Consider the following 13,972-nt stretch of genomic DNA (forward strand, 5'->3'; position numbering starts at 1 on the left):
GATTCAAATTTGTATTCCAGGAAAGTAGCAGCTGCCTCAGCTCAAGGTCACCACAATGAATAATACTTTGGCACCACCTGCCTTCTAAGGCTGGGCTTTGCTTTTCTACTCACACATGTATTTGTATCCACAATATCTGTTGCTGCTGTACTTAATTACAGAGATTGCCTCCTTCTTTTCTGATTTGCCACCTGTTGTCACTCTAAGAACAAGCACTGAAAACATCTCCCAGTCCTAACATCAGCTTTTCTTAACTAAATTCTCCCTAAATTCTCCCTCCCCTACAGAGTTTAGTTCCTTTAAACTACGCTATTCCTCTGAAATTCAAATTTATTTTCTGATATCTCACTGTGACTGTAGCAACTCTTTTGTTTTCTGCATATATTTTTTGTGTTACTGTCTTTTAGGACTGGTTGCTAAGTGTTCAAAAGGAAACACATGACTTCTTTTTAACCTTGCTTCACAGTGTTTATTATATGGTATTTGATCTCTTCATGCATAGGTAGGCGTTCTGGTAGGACTTGGTCCTACTTAAAAAACAAAACAAACCAAAAACCTCCCTGTATGTGATCACTTTCCTTCCTGAGGGCCCAAAGGAAGTTGAGATTCCAGGTAGAAGTAAGCAAAAACCTCTCTGTATGTGATCACTTTTCCTGAGGGCCCAAATGAATTTGAGATTCCAGGTAGAAGCAAGCTCCTTGAGTGCAGTTTTGTGCCTCATATATTAAAACTTCTGACGGTCTCCTCTGAATAAACTTTTCAGAGGTAGTCTTCTTTCATTTGGAAAAGGAGTCAAATGCTGAGAGGGAGAAATAAATGTCAATACATGGTTGTTTATATTTCACACAGACTTAAATGCATTCTTCAGTATCAAATATATGCCCTTAAAAGAGAATAGTTTGCTACTTTCCTTGCTGTTCTTTTCCTGAACATCCTGAGTGCTTCATTTTCCCCTGCCAGTTCTCTGAGCAGTCAGCAGAGGCAAAGAAAGAGTAAAGGATTTTATAAAATAAAATAAATACCTTTATATTTCCATTCAGACTTTCAGACTTGTCATTCTTCCTTCATAACAACTAAAAGAGGTGACCAGGACAGGAAGGAGTGAAGCAGAATCACATGTAAATCTCTCTAGCTTATCTTGGCAGGGCATAAATACCTGAAATCTGGCAAAGTTCATCTTTTTCTAAGCCCTTTCACTATCTGCACCTTTTAACTTTATCTGTAATTTTCACAGGAAAATCAAACTTCACAAATGTGGGAAAATATAAGAAAACTATACACTTGTACATGAGGACCTCACGTTGTGTGGTTGCTTGTGTTTGCATATGTCTCTGTATAAATATGTCAAAGAAAATATCTTATATATTTATGAAGGCACTGAACATGATTGTGTATGAACCAGCACACTCCAGTGTGTTTTCTGTATTTCTTCATGTATTCTCACTAGCAGAAGTGCCTGTATTACCTGCCAATATTCATGTAAAGGGTTTCTGTATTGTCTCAACTTTAGAGAAGTTCATCCTAAGAAAAGAAATTAATAACTGTCATGAATCCCAAAAATCATTGCCAGGTCCTCTGAGGGTGAAATGTAAAGTGGCGACATTTGGCACCAGGTGTTGTATTAAAGGATATAATTTCTCTTGAGTTGTGATTGGGGTCATGATTAAAAAGATGCTAATTCCCTGTCTCGGCTATTATTCTTAGGTTCAGCCCTATCCTCTTTCATCAAAGTCTGGCTCTATTACTCTCACTGGCAGTAGTTTGTTTACTGGGAGTTATTAGTAAGCCTCTAGTCACTGTCACAGCCTGTTAGCTCAAAATTACACTAAATCGGAGCTTCTGCATTAGCAGGGCTTGAAACAGACACGTGGTAGATCACCAATCAATTTTGAAATTTTGGGAATAGTTTTATTAATATCTATTAATAGGCTTTTATTAGTACACAATAATTTTCTTCAGAAAAACACACTGCACCACACCACACCACCCCATGCCCCCAACCCCGTTCTGTCATTGGGTTTTACTTTTGTTCTTTATTCCTGTTTTCTTTTTTTTTGATTCTTTTTGGAACTATGAGGGCAAAGGGTTGACAGTCTTGCTGTGTTCCTCTGAGTGAATGTTCAGAACTGTCAGTCCTCTGGTAAGAAGTTAAAACAGAGAGAGTTCTGCAGTTAAGGTCAAGCTTGGATTTATGTTTGATCTTTGCAAGGAATGCAACCCCTATCTTCAGGTCACAAAACAAGACTGTGCCACAGAGAACCAAGATAGAAGACAGCCAAGGAGCCTGAAATTTCTAGGCAAGGCTGCTCAAGGTCTAACATTTTACCCTACCACAGAAACAGAAAAAGTGCTGCAGCATTTCCTTTTCTACTCTTTTGACTCAGCCTGGCATCATCCATACTGCAGTGCCAGGTCCCTTAACACTGATCTCTTTTAGCTAAATCAGTTTAGATATGCACATGGAGCAGTTGAATCACATGTGAATCATTTAATATATGGAGGCTGTCCAGCAATTCTGTTCAGCTTCTTCTCTTCATATGTGAAGTTATTATAGGGAAATTATCAACTTGTGGTTTAAATCAAATTGGAAATTAAGTATTTTCTGATAAATTAATGACATATTAGCTTTCCAGTTAACTGGAAATAAGCAAACTGATTCCAAATCAATGACAGCTGTTGAGCAGGTATGCCTCACTTGATATTTGTAAAATGTTAATAAATGCTTACAAAGTTCTAAATACTCATTTAAAAAGTGTTTCCAAAAATTTGTAATCTTACACATGTTTCTTACACCGCCTCATATACACACCTTATATGAATGGCTACTCGCACACCCACTCTCACTGGAAGTGTGGGTTTCCCTGTTTGCCTACCTTGCTGGAGGTGGGTTTGCTCCTGCCCTGTGAAGATCCCTACAACCTCCTTGTCTGTGCACTGGTGAGATGACCAGCCATGGTTTTCTACATGAATCCTGAGCTGTGGGTCCCTCTGCTACTGCACCCCATACTGTCAGCCTGTCAGCTGGGGCTGTCCTGCACAGAATTTCATTTTGCATAACAGCACAGCCTGGGAACCTACTATTATTTGCTATACTGTATTTTCTGGGATATCACATTTATATACTGATAGAAAGAGAGACATATTCATGGACACATGGAATCCTATTGTAGATGTGCTATGATTTGACTACAACATTTTTCTTAAGTGAGACAATGGCCGTGGTGAGTTAACCTTGTCTAGCTGTCAGATGCCCACCCAGCTGCTCTCTCAGCCCCTCTTCTCAGCAGGACTAGTGGTAGCAGGGAAATAAGATGAAAAGGCTTTTAATTTGAGATAAAGACAGGGAGATCCTTTACCAACTCCTATAATGGGTAAAACTGACACAACTTGGGAAAAATTAGTTTATTTAATTCATCTGTCTGGGATGAAAGTGAGCGTTATAAATGATTCATTTTGCTTTTTGTTCTCTCAGATCCAGATTTTGAAGAGATGCTTTCTGAAGAGGCCCTGGGAAACTTTCTTCAAGCTCAATGGAAGAGAAAGGAACAAAATGGCAATTACAGCAGAAGCCTGGAATACTGGGTCTGAAATACAGGTACAGTTGGTCAATAACTAGCTTTATAAAAGCTATGGTACACCTGCAAGCACACCCTTCAAAACTGTGCTTTTGTAGTGCTTTTTTTCAGCATTCAATGTGTTTGTACTTTTCTAATTAATTTATTGTGTTCAGCTGAGCTTTTTGACAATAGCTCATTATTCACTTGCACTTATACTGACAGAATGGGAAGGAAACCTTATGGGTCATCATCTCCTTATTGTTGCTTGAAGTATGCCTACCTTTGTCTATTTTCACTCAGAGGTTTTGCTAGAGGAGAAGCAAACCTGATGCAGGTTGGAAAGAAGGTGGAAAGAAATATGAAGTGACTCTTTCTGGTGAAAAATATCTTTGATATATTTAAGGGTGATCCATAGGCCTGGAAATACATACATCATGGAAACAAGAAAAACCCACTGTGGAAGACAGGCAGAGAAAATTTGTGTTTTAGTAAATAAAGGGATTTCTAGGGTCAGTAGGAGATTGATGTCATACATAGTGGATGATGTCTCTCTTCTGAGACTTCTCTTTCCAGACAAATGCTGCTTTTTATCTGTTCACACTTCTTCACTGCTTTCTGACACATCTTAGAGAAGGTGTGTTTAAGATTTACAGTAAGTGGGAGCGCTCCTCGGTGGTAAAACATGAAAAAAAAAAAAAATTAATTAACAATCATTAAAGATGACAGATATAATTTGTCTGTAATATCTAGATGTAGGTCTCAAAACCACATTTAAATTCATGGCTTCTCTCAGTTTGTAATGCTCTGCGATAATTTTTTTTTCTTTTTAGAGGCAGGGTCCATTTATAAAACTCACACTCAAGTTTAGGTTCTAAAGAACCCGGGGCTTTTAGCTCTAATCCATCTATCTTCTCTTTTTTATTCTGATATGAAGTTTGGTTTCTTTATACTTGGCATTTAATTATTCACCATAGTCATGTTTCTACTATATTAACAGTACTCTAAACACTACTAGGGGTTTCTACTGTAGTGTTTAGAAGGTGAAACTTCTTACAGAACTTTCATAAGCATAATCTTTTTGTTTACATTGCAGGGCTTTATCTTATTTGTCAGGTTCTCTGTTTAACACTAACATAGTAAGTATAACACAGTAACATAGTAAGTAAACACTTGCAAAAGTATTGTAGAGCTTGCCTGAAATTATTTTTCTCATCACATCAGTATTTCAAGTTTATAAAGAAAAAGTCTTCGTAAAAAATTAAGATTCTGAAAAAAAATAACGGAATCAGTTTTCTTTACACTGTTTTACTATCACTGGCTTCAAAACGAAGTGTTTCAGTGATTTCAAAGCAAACATTAAGCTAAAGTTGGTCCTGATGGAGCTGCATTTTACTTGTCTTCTTTCTTCCCTTCCTGTTAATGTGTTTCTGTCAAGAAAAAGCATCTTTTCATTGAGCCCTCTGAGCAATTTATTTTCAGCTTTCTAATTATTGGTCACTTTGAAATCTATTGCAATAATACTACAAATCCTGATGTGGAAATATCTCAAAAGTCTGCAGGAATTTCTTCCAAAAGGATAATTTATTTCACTGTTAATATATGCTTTTGCAAGGCAGAGCAACTTATTATGTTAAGGACCTTTGAGAACAAGTTGAATAACTCCAGAGTGTCCTTTTTATGTCCTTTTTAAAAGAAACACAGCTTTATTGCATTTGACCTATAAAATGGAGTTTCTGTACTACAATCATATACAAGACAAACGGCTTTCCTTATGTATTCAAACATAAAACTGTTGAACATTATCTAGTGTTAGCTGTCTACTAATGTTTATAGAGAGTGCCATTCACTTGAAGAACAGGGGAATATAAAATAATTTTAAGATAATTAAGCTCAGTGCGATGACTGCAGGGAAGGGGCTGCCTTAGTTTCTGAATAATTCACATTAGCAGTACTTGTTTTGCTTTCTACCTTTTCTGCTTTCCCTGTTGCATTCTTCTTTCCTATCTTGTTCTTTAATCAGTATAGATTGTTAAAAATTAAACAAATATCAGCTTCAACAGGTGCCAGAACAAATACATTCTCTAGTTCACCCTTGTCAAGTACAATTGCTGAATTAATTGTTTGCATTCATGTGTTGCTGTCAACAACAGCAGTCCAGTACCCCTGTGTTTCCTTTTCCTTGGTTCATATCAGTATCAACACTGGTTTGCAAATGCTTCAGGATATATACTGCATCCTTTAAACTGTTTTGTGAAGTATTTAACAAAACTGAAGTATGCTGCAGTGCTGGAGCATTTGACTGGCAGCTCAGGCACCCCAGCTACAAAAGTTGTAGAGAAATTAATTTCAAGGCATTGGCTTGAGCCAAACCAAATTTAGAGCTGTCCATACACCGAGTGGGTATTCTCTATTCTTAAAGACTGTGCATTGTTCCATTGCCAGAAGTGTATGTACAAATTACTAATTCTGAAATTTGATATCTATGTTAATATGAAAGAACATTATCCACCTAGCTGAACTTCTTTTCTCTTAGTTATAGAAGTATTCATTTTTATCATGGCAGTTTTAAATACTTCCCCTTATGGCTAAAATAAAACACTGGTCCCCTAACTAATCTAGTTTACACAATAGCAAGATAAATCTAATGGGAACTAACTTATCTTCTCCACATCTAAATTCCCAGGAAAAACTTTTCTCATAAGAAAGCTTAAAAGCTCAGCTTTTGTATTATTTCTTCAAATGTTACTTAGAATTTTCTGGTATATTTCCTTCCTTGTACCTCAGTGAAAGTATAATGTCCCTGATTTTTAATTGTTTTCTATAATTTGCTGCTGTGGAGTAGAAACTCCTCTGTGTCAGTCTCTTCAGCTCCAGAACTGGTTCTGTGTTCGTGAGAACAAATGGACTAGACAAATTTCCTGGGAAATGTCATTTACAGGATTTTAAGGCTTTAGCTTCTCTTCTAATGGATAAATTATGTGCCTGTGTCTCCCTCTTGTGGCATGGAAATATTTTGACCTGAAGCTGCCAACCAGAAGCGAACCATTGGCTCAGACTTTGCTGGTTTTGACCATTGCTATTAATATTCTTATGCTCATCTTACGTGATATTTTAATTGAACTGTTAAGGATTTTAAGATCCAATTACTATGAAGACTTCAATCTTGCCAGAGAAAGAAAGGTTTATGAGCTCTGTGCCATGTTTGACAAACCCCGCCATCCTGATTCTGGACCAGGCTGGTTTGCATGTAGCTTGCTTTAATGGCCCTGCAACGTTCCTTCCAGGACTTCTGTTTCCAAGGTTGTATCAAATACCAAGTCAGCTGTCTCTACTCTGCACCTATAGCAGAGATATGCTAAAATTCAAAAAAATCAATCCATCTCAGATAGCTAAGAAAAACCCTTCAAAATCTGGTTTCATTTAGTTCTTAAACATTTTGTTTTGTTTTAACTTTAGTTTCTGGTTTTGTAGTCCTGAAGACTCAATAGTCTATTGACTCATCAACACCCATCAGTTCTGGCCTGATTCTCTACCAGTTTTTACACACTGAGTAGTCCAAAGTGCTTGCCTATGCAAGTGGAGGAGTATGTTTTCCCCAGGGATGGCAGGCATCATCTCAGAGATTAAGGAGCCTTCAAGAAAACTGAGGACCCTATCTCAGTGTGTAGTGGTATATAGTGGAAAATTCTAATGAAGATCCAGACATGTAAAAAGCTGTCCAAGAAAGTAACCTCTAGGTGTTCCTGTTGTTAAAGTCCATGTTATACAGAATGCTAAATGTTTTCAATCATTGTCTTATGAAAGCGACTGAAAAGGGATACATCCTATCAGAATCCTGGTAGACCACATTCTTGAACACAGTTACCTAAATGCACTTGTTCCCCAGGCAGACAGGACTGACAGTTATTAAGTAAGTATCACATTTCTTAAGAAGCTGGAGATGAGCACAAAGCACAGGAAAGACAAAAAACAATATAGATATCTCTGTTCAAAGTGGTCTTCTTTAAGTATAACCCACCTTTGGAAAAACAAATCAGGTCTTGAGAAATCGCTGCTATGTAACTGAATATAAAGAGGGCCCAAAGGTAGTAAAATGTTTGCAATTGCTAAGTCCATTGGAGCTGTTGTGCAACCATGAAGAATAGTTCAGAACGAAGTGAAGGCACTGTCCTTCAAACATGAGACTGATCAGCATGCAGAATTCAGCAGCATCAAATTCTTAGACCCCTGAATAACATCTGTGTTTGTTGGTCAGTGATTGGGTCAGAATAACCACGCATCCAGAGTGGCTATTGCAGTCACAGTTTTAGTCTCCCATTTCAAAATTGCCAAGGAAGTTTTTGAGGTGCTGTTCTATTCCAGACTTTGGTAATAACACAACAAACAAGAGAAGATGTCTTTTGACTTTGAACTAGAGAGTTTTCTCTCTCTATTTCTCTAGCTGCAGTCCTAAGGTCTCACCTGGTCTCTTATAGCCAGAGAGAAGATATGTCTTCATATCCCGTAACCTGACCTAGAAGTGATTCTTCTTGTAACCTTTTCAGGCTTTATGGTTGGTGTGGGATTTTTTAACTACATGAGATAAGTGGCATCCCCTGAAAGAATGAGAGATGGGCTTCAAAACACTCTGCCTTATTACAATAGAAAGAAGAGTTCAAATTTTCTGTGTCCCATATGAATGCCTTAATCAGAAAGCTATAAAGTAGGCAAATATCATCTTATCTGGTGAATAATTGTCATAAGTACAATAGCTTGTAGCAGAAGAAGCTGCTAATGAGCACGTACAGACTTCCTAGTCTGGCAGTATCTGGTATTTCAGAAATTTAAGCATCACTTGCTCTAAGTGAGATAAAGTGCAGATTTGAAAACAAGAGTAATGCCCCCAAGAAAAAATATCTTAATTGCAGTCAGACATAAAGCAAAGCATTTGACACAGTCTCCCACAGCATCCTCGCAGCTAAATTGAGGAAGTGTGGTCTGGATGATCAGGTAGTGAGGTGGACTGCGAACTGGCTGAAGGAGAGAAGCCAGAGAGTTGTAGTCTATGGGGCGGAGTCTAGTTGGAGGCCTGTAACTAGTGGAGTGCCTCAAGGGTCAGTACTGGGACCGGTATTATTTAATATATTCATCAACGATTTAGATGAGGGAATTGAGTGTGCTATCAGCAAGTTTGCTGATGACACTAAGCTGGGAGGAGTGGCTGACACGCCAGAAGGCTGTGCTGCCATCCAGCGAGACCTGGACAGGCTGGAGAGTTGGGCTGGGAATAACTTGATGAAATATAACAAGGGAAAGTGTAGAGTCCTGTGTCTGGGCAGGAACAACCCCAGGTTCCAGTATAGGTTGGGGAATGACCTGTTAGAGAGAGGTGTAGGGGAGAGGGACCTGGGGGTCCTAGTGGACGACAGGATGACCATGAGCCAACACTGTGCCCTTGTGGCTAAGAAGGCCAATGGCATCCTGGGGTGTATTAGAAGGGGGGTGGTTAGTAGGTCGAGAGAGGTTCTCCTTCCCCTCTACTCTGCCCTGGTGAGACCCCATCTGGAATATTGTGCCCAGTTCTGGGCCCCTCAGTTCAAGAAGGACAGGGAGCTGCTGGAGAGAGTCCAGTGAAGGGCAACAAAGATGATTAGGGGAGTGGAGCATCTCCCTTATGAGGAAAGACTGAGGGAGCTGGGTCTCTATAGTTTGGAGGAGACTGAGGGGTGACCTTATAAGTGTCTATAAATATATAAAGGGGGAGTGTCACGAGGATGGAGCCAGGCTCTACTCAGTGGCAAACAATGATAGGACAAGGGGTAATGGGTACAAACTGGAACACAAGAGGTTCCACTTAAACTTGAGAAGAAACTTCTCAGTGAGTGTGACGGAACACTGGAACAGGCTGCCCAGGGAGGTTGTGGAGTCTCCTTCCCTGGAGACATTCAAAACCCGCCTGGACACATTCCTGTGTAACCTTATCTAGGTGTTCCTGCTCCGGCAGGGGGATTGGACTAGATGATCTTTCGAGGTCCCTTCCAATCTCTAGCATACTGTGATACTGTGATACTGTGATAAAGTATTTGTACCCTTGTCAGACAAAAAAGAAGGGACACCACCCCCCCCCACCCCCCCCCCCGGTTACCAGTATTCTGTAAAATCTGACATACTTCATCTGAAATTGGGATTTCCAAGATTGGTCAATACAGGTGAGAAAGACAGGATAATACCTAACTTAACATGAGACCATGGGTTAGGTGTGAGTTATGCTTTCAGCAGTTTCGGTGTTTTAGGATCAGAAATATCTGTTTTTTTTGAGTATTATTATTATTATCTCAGTTTTCTAAGCCTGAATAATCAGCTATTATAAGCATTCTTGTGATGAATTATTTCTGTGTTTTTTCCAATTTTTGGTTATAACACAACAAAATCTAAATTGAAGTAAGCAGTTTTAATATGTTTTGTGTGAAAAACTTTTTGATATTACCAGTTTGTCATGATTCACAGCTTGGTAAAATACTAGTTGCTTTTTTTTTTGTTCCTGTTAAGTTCCACTTTCTGATTCTTGTGTGCAAAAAGGATGTTTGAAACACTATTTGAAATGTTATTTGAAATGCAGTAGAAGACACCTAAAAGCAAAACCAGCCAGGAAGTCTTGACCAGTCTGGATGTTGAACTGTGCCTAATTGTTTTTTGTCAATACATGTGGATTAACATTTCTTCCTCACCTGTCCTGGCAGCATTTCAACACTCATCTAGTTGTTTTATAGGTATGTCCTCTGTTCTTGCTGTATATTTTCATAAGGCAGTGCATTTTTTGCCAGTAAAACTACATTGCTAGTGATACCATCTGTGTAAAAGCCATATATTTGGCTATAAAAAGCAATAAAACTGCTAAAGATAAGGTAGAAGAAAAGATACATTATGTCTGAAACAGTAATGTAGCAGGTCTATTGACATTGTATGCTTAGGAAGTTTATTCAACTGTCAGTTGAATATTGATTAGTTTTATCCTGATTCCAATTTAGAAATTTTTACTGGTGTGTATGCAAGATGAAATTTCAGTCTGACTGTAAGATCCTAGCTTAGTATATAGAGAAGCCATGTTTGAACTTCTAGATGGAATCCGATGGTCCAGAATAACTGGTCTGCAAGAAGGAATAACACCATTAAGGTGTCCCTTTTCCTGCTATTGCTTTGAGAACTCCAGAGTCAGCTGCCGTGACTGTGAGGGTAGATCAGTGCAAAATTGGTACCTACGTCCACTGGGTGGCAGCCCAAGCTCTTAAACATGAAAACTTTCTCTTTACATCAAAAAAAAACCAACAAAAAACAACAAAACCCAGCATCATCCTTACATCTCAGCACTATGTAAAACTCATGAGACCTTCCTGTACATCTAGTGAGTCAGGTATTAGCCCCTTCATCCTCTGGGACTCTCTGATTACCTACAGCAAGATGCTGTCTCTGCTGTTAATGGCAGTTCAGAATGCAGTTTCCGTATTGTGTTTTAATTAGATTGTGATTAGATCAACCAAACTGTTTTTTTTTAAATGGGGATTCCTGAAATGAATACCTTCACCATGAACACTCTCTACTCACAGAATTCATTGGAGACATTTAATGGATTTAAGTAGCCTATTGGATTAAGGGGAAAACTATGTACTGTGTGTCACACACAGACTTGTATTTTAAAGCATGATGAAGCACCACTGAAGAAAGTGGATTTTTACAGCAGAGAGAGATATCACCTTTGAACTTCTCCTCTGGGAGGTTTCTGCCTGTGAGTGCAGTCATTACTGTTGTCAGTTCAGCTGTAGTCTTTCTAAGTCTCAAAAGCAAGAGTCAGTGTCCTGTTCAAGCAGGAGAGAGACTTGCATGCCTCTCCTAATCTGCCTTGTGTGACACTGGTGAGAGATCCACAGCTAGAATTCCCTCCTTCCAGCCAGCAAGAAACAGTTCACAACTGCTTCAAGTGGCAAGGATCCTATAGTATTTTCAGGATGGTAAAGAGAAATTGAAGTGTCCTGGCCATACTGCATAAAAGTAAATTTCCTTTAGGTACCTAAAGTCTTTATGGACTTTTTGTGGTACACAGTTGTCGTGGTTTAAACCCAGTCAGATAACTTGTTCACTCACTCCCAGTGAGTGGTGCCGAGCTGACAACAATCGAGGTCCGTGTCCCCCCCCCACTGGGGCTCTCCCCTTCCCCGCTCCCGGAGGAAAGGGGAGGAGGATTGAAAGAGTGCAACTCCTACGGGTTGAGACAAGAACAGTCCAGCAACCAATGTACACAAATCACCACCGCTACTATCAACTACAACAATGATAAGGGAAAATAACAAGGGAAGAGAATACGATACCACCGGCCAAGAGAACGAGTTCCACCCAGAAGCCCGTGTCCTTCCGGGTAACTCCCAGTCACCCCCCACCCCGGGCATGACGTGCTGTGGTATGGAATACCTCCCTGGCTAGCCCGGGTCAGTCGCCCCATCTCTGCTTCCTCCCGGCTTCCCCTCCTCCCTGGCAGAGCATGAGCCTCACAAAGTCCTTGGTCAGGGTAAACATCACTTAGCAGCAACTGAAAACATCGGCTTCACCAACACTGTTCTCAGGCTGGAAGTCAAAACACAGCACTGCACCAGCTACCACAAAGGAAAAAAACATGACTGCTACTGCTGAACCCAGGACAACAGTTTAGTTTTCTTTTCTTTACAGTATTTTTAATGGATTTTACAAATAATTGCTTGGCCTTACAGCATATATCACGTTTTAGTGACTGTTTCACCACAAAAAAACAAACAAACAAAAAAAAACACAAGAAAGAAAATGTATTAGAAGTCTGTTAATTTGAAATGTAGCCTTGGATTATTTCAGGCCTTTTCATAGATTCCTTTAGGAAAGTTTGCTCTGTTTGCCTCCAGAGGATAAATAAGATAACAGATCCTTTTTTTCTATGGACAGGCCCAGTAAACTGTGTAACACTTAAATAAGGTGCTAGGTTTGAAGTTTGCCCTGGTTTGATCTCAGAACTGTAAGTCAGTGTGCTAGAAGCTTCAGAGCTGCGTCATGCAGAAAGAGGCATTGCACACCACTTTTCAAAGTCTTTTCCATCTCACATACTCAAACCCAACACCTGAGAGATCTAAAAAATCAGACCAAGGTAATAATTACCTGGTAGGGAAAAGAATAATCTCAGAAGGAACCTAAAAGGATGATCTCAGAAGGAACCTGTCTGCACTTTAATCTAGAGCATTTATACTAAGGTCAGTGTCTCAGTTTGAGAACCTAAGAATCCTAGAAATGTTTTCTGTAGAGTTTATCTGGAGATTTCCACTGAAGCAGGTGTTTCATATTGGAAACATAAATGAAAATGAAAGTTATCTTTAGTTCACAGGATGAAATTTCAATTCTGAAATAGAGGTGTTTCTCACAGAGCTATTCTCAGGAAGTTTTTTGTTGTTGCAGCTAAGCTGCAACATCCTCTTACACTAGTGTTTTGCTCTCAACAGATGGGAAGTATCAAAGGTTCTGCATTGCTTTCGTGATGTAGGCTGCCTCAGAGCCCAATGGCCCTGATGGTGCAAGCTGATGTAGTTGATTGTAGCCACCAGGAAAGGCAGAGCTCTTCACACTGCCTCCTTAACTGCACAGGAGATATCTCATACTCAAAAGAGAGATATATCATTCCTAATTTAAGGATTGGTGCCATGAGCTGTGTTAAAATGATCCAGAGCAAACTACAGACCATTCTCTAGCAGCAGAGATCACTATGGCCCTACCATCAGTGGCGACTGCGCTGGCTCCTTACTACAAATGCAGAACCTTCTTTGGCAGTTTTACACAGCTTTGTACAAGTTATCTGGGTTTGTGATCATATCTGTAATGGTGATTGCTGCCAGCATTTTGAAGGAACTGGGTCCAAACAGTAGAAGGATTGTGGAGTTTTCCTAAGAGTGAGACCTAGACTGTAATAGAAGGGAGAGTGAACACAGACCTCAGCTTTATCTCTGGAAATTTCAAGCACACTTGACATGTTTTCCACATAGACAAGTCACTTAATACCTGCAATGAAATAACATAGCCCACTAAGGGGAAGAATAACCTTTCCATGCCTGTTGCTTTGCAACACAATGTGCTGTCAGAGTCTTCGTAGAAACCAGCTGTACAATGTGGTCTCTGCCTGCATGTGAGTGGGTCTCTGTCCTTCACCTACCTCATGGAAGACGGCTGTCAGAGTTAATATTTGTGAAGTGCTTCACAATTAGTACCTGACAGATGCCTAAATATGGTCCATGGTTAGTATAATAGCGCAACTGAAAGGACCTTAACAGAACTGTTTTTGCTTTAAAAATCTCTTCTCTCCCTCAGTGCTCTCTGTTTTAATGTTCCCATCTTCTTTACATTTAATCATCATCTACTACCTTTTGTTTCTT

Source organism: Pezoporus occidentalis, unplaced genomic scaffold (genome assembly GCF_034315485.1).
Source record: "Pezoporus occidentalis ecotype Australia unplaced genomic scaffold, CSIRO_AGI_Poc_V1 ctg4, whole genome shotgun sequence".
NCBI lineage: Eukaryota > Metazoa > Chordata > Aves > Psittaciformes > Psittacidae > Pezoporus > Pezoporus occidentalis.